The sequence below is a fragment of the Hipposideros armiger genome, unplaced genomic scaffold (assembly GCF_001890085.2).
Source record: "Hipposideros armiger isolate ML-2016 unplaced genomic scaffold, ASM189008v1 scaffold_544, whole genome shotgun sequence".
Classification (NCBI taxonomy): domain Eukaryota; kingdom Metazoa; phylum Chordata; class Mammalia; order Chiroptera; family Hipposideridae; genus Hipposideros; species Hipposideros armiger.
In genome coordinates this window covers 857797-861106 of record NW_017731894.1, presented here as the reverse complement: position 1 = coordinate 861106, position 3310 = coordinate 857797, and the positions used below count along the sequence as shown (strand labels likewise).

The 3310-nt window shown below is 56.5% G+C and overlaps 1 protein-coding gene across 1 annotated transcript in view; it reads right to left on the bottom strand.

The window, feature by feature from the left end:
- Positions 1–3310, bottom strand: part of ADGRD1 (adhesion G protein-coupled receptor D1) — a 124002-nt gene that overhangs the window by 45513 nt on the left and 75179 nt on the right. The window lies entirely within an intron of this gene.

Genomic DNA, 3310 nt, shown 5'->3' with positions numbered 1-3310 from the left:
CCCACCGGAGCAGCCCATGGTGGGCAGTGCAGGGGACTGGCCACATGTGGGGGCCAGCCCCTGGGACAAAAAACAGCCACATGCGGGGGCTCTCGGGCTGCTGCCCTCGGGGGCCATGCCCCCCCCACTGTGCTTCAGGCGCCCCCCTTCCCCGCCAGCTGGGCCTTGCGGGGGCTGTCCACCATTTTCTCCCCCATCTTGCCCTTTTCACGTGGAAATCCATCCAAATTGTTTGGCAGAGTTGTAATTCATCCTTTAGTAGCTGCATGTTGTTTCCTGATCAATCACCCCCATCGACACGCCGGCGCACAGCCTCCCTATAGATGTATCGGGCGGTATTTACATAGCTGTTCGTGTCACCTTCACTAGCGTGTCTCTGTTCCATGTCCGCGGTAGGTGAGGCTGTGAAGGTCCTTCTCCTTCACACGCTTACATCTCAGCATCTCGTCGTGCTTTCAGAATCCCTCAGTTCCACGGCCTATTCTCAGAGGTGTGCTGGTGGGTGACAGGGTCTGTTCTGGACCCGGTTTGTCCCGCTGGGCCCCCACCCTGTTCTCACGACCAGAAGGCGGAGCTCAGGAAGACATGGGCCCTGACATCGGCGGAAGTCCCTCCTGCTGTTTTCATTAATACTCTAAACGCCACGGACCTGGTGTCTCCTGTGATAACTGCCTCCATTTTTTTAATGTTCGTTTTTAGCATGGGTAATTGTAAATCATTTCAAATGGACCTTTCCTGGCAATGAGTAGAAAACGGTTTGCTTCCACGAAGACACCCACAGTGTCTAAATCTGGTCACCTACATTAAGTGGTGACAGATTTGTACTTGTAAACGCTGGCGCTCAGCTTTTTTTAGTCTATTGGACGGAGCTGCCTCCCTTCCCCGGGGCGCCTCCCCCACCCCGCCCAGGACACCCTCCCAAGTTGCAGAGGGAGATACTGGCTCAGCTCTCAGCGGGTAACAGGTCCAGGAGAGAAAGTGTTAGGATCAGGAGAGCAGAGTTCAAGGCCAGGCTCTGCCCCCTGGGTGACCTTGGGGACGTCCCCTGACCCTCACCCGTATGGCAAGGCTGACAGCCCCTCACTCGCATGGGAGCAGCTGCTCCCTAGATGTCACCCTGTAAAGAGAATGCTCCCACTGGGGTTGTTTGGGGAGGTCACACCTGCCTGAACCAAGGTGCTGGCTGAACAGGTGGGAGCACCCCTCAAGCCTGACGCCCTGTGGAAACTCAAAGCCCCCGACGAGTCAGTGCCTTGGTTTCACTTCAGTGCGGCTGGGATTTCCAGGACTGCCTGCCTCCCTCTGGGGGCTCCGACAGCCCGGCTTGGTGAAAAGCTTGCGTGTCCTACACTCCACTGAAGCTTCATCACAGCAGGGCGAGGGTCACTGTCCCAGCTCCAACCCATCGACCGTGCGGTGTACCTATGCACAGGGATGTGGTGGCCCCGTCCTCTTACAGGCCAGCCTGGGCCTCTCCAGAGTCACCATGAAGCAGGGCCCAGCTGGGCCCCCTGTGCTCAGAATACCTCCCGGATGCCCTGCCCCTATCCTGACACCCCCTGTGGCCGAGCTCAGACTGCCTCCGAGTGTCCTGTCCCAGTTCTGGCTCCCTTATCTTAGAAGATCACCTTGTAGACACTTGCTAATTACAGACTATCTCTTAGCATTTTCCTAGGTTACTCCCCCACCATCCCAGACCGCTGGTGCCACAAGACATATGATGACAGAGGAGGGCATCATGAAAGGAGAACGACCCCCAGGACGTCATGCAGACTCTGGGAGAATGCCCAGACTTCCCCTTAAATACCCCCAGCCGGTCTGGGAATGGGAAGGCAGTCTTTGGAGATGTCAACCTGCTGCCTTCTCAGACCACCGGTGCTCTGATAATAAACGCCTATTCTACGTCCCAACTCCCGTGTCGGTCTATTGGCTGAGCGGTGCCCAGCACGAGTCCCAGTCTCGCTGGGCCTCCGGTAACAACCACAGCCCCCTGTCCTCTTACAGGACAGCCTGCGCCCCTCCAGTCACCATAAGAAATTCATGGTCTGGGTGTGAAACCCGTTGGCGCTTTGCAAACAGGAAGCGCCTCCCCGCTCACGGCCCTCCAGCCCGCCCTGTGTCCTGCCCTCGGCACCTGCCCTTTCTGAGCCTGGCCTATTGTCCCCGGCCTTCTGGTCATCTACACGGCACTTCCTCACAGGCACCTCTCCCGACCACACTATCAAAGGTGTTCCTCCCTGCCCGCCGTCTTCCCCACTCTTTTCAATGGCCTTCCTACACTTATTGTTGAAATTACTTCTGTGAAAAATGACATAAATGGACCCATTTCAAAATGGAGTCAGACCGCCATCCCAGAGGAACCGCCTTGCCTGGCCCACTCCCCAAAGCTTTGGGGTGTTACAATTGGGCCAAACCAGCGTTGTGACCCCCAACGACGGCTTCCAAAGGTTACAGGAAACTGTCCTAAGTATGAGGACTGAGCATCAAACACATCCCTTAGAATCAGCACCACCAAATACAGCTACAGCATCGCTCGCTTGTTTGCACCAACAGAAACGCCTTCCATTCGTGCCATCATTTCCTCTCCCCTCCCCACCCGGGTTTCTGTGTGTCCAGGATGCTTTTCTTTGACCTAAAATAAACAGGTATTGCCTCTCGCTTTGGCTTTGTATTTTTGGGCTAACACCTCTTTACTGCTCATTTGTTCATCGCCTGTTTCTCCCATTAGACCATTAACTCCTGAAAAGCAGAAACGCATCCTGTTCTCCTTCACACCTGCAGCCCGGGGGCCTGGAGCTTCTGGGGGCCGGTAAGCATGAATGATGATGGCTGAGGATGGATCCTTAGGTAAGAACCTGCCACCTCGGTGTTGCTGCAGGAGTCTCGCAGCCCCAGCAAACCTGACGTCCTCACCAAATATTTCCTGACGCCCCGCATATGCAGCCTCTGGATCACGGAGCCCAGGGGAACGGAGGCTGTTCATCAGTAGACGGACCCCAAGCAGTGGATGTGCCACAGGAGGCTGGGCCCGACCATCACGGGTCATGGGCTTGCCAGAGCGTCCACAGGAGCGGGTTGGGACAGGACAGCATGGGTGCCTTTCCGCTGGAGGCACTGCTGCCAGGCTGGGTAGGTAGAAATGAGCAGGAGAAGGAGAGACCCAGCCCCGGTGAGAAAGCCCCTGGCTGTAGCTCCTGCTGGGGTCCTGGCCCCTGGCAGCTGGCCAGCAGGATTCCAGGCTTCCACATACCCCAAAGGGATGTGTTTACACAGGCCCCTAAATCAAAGAAAAGCATTGCTAAATGCCAGA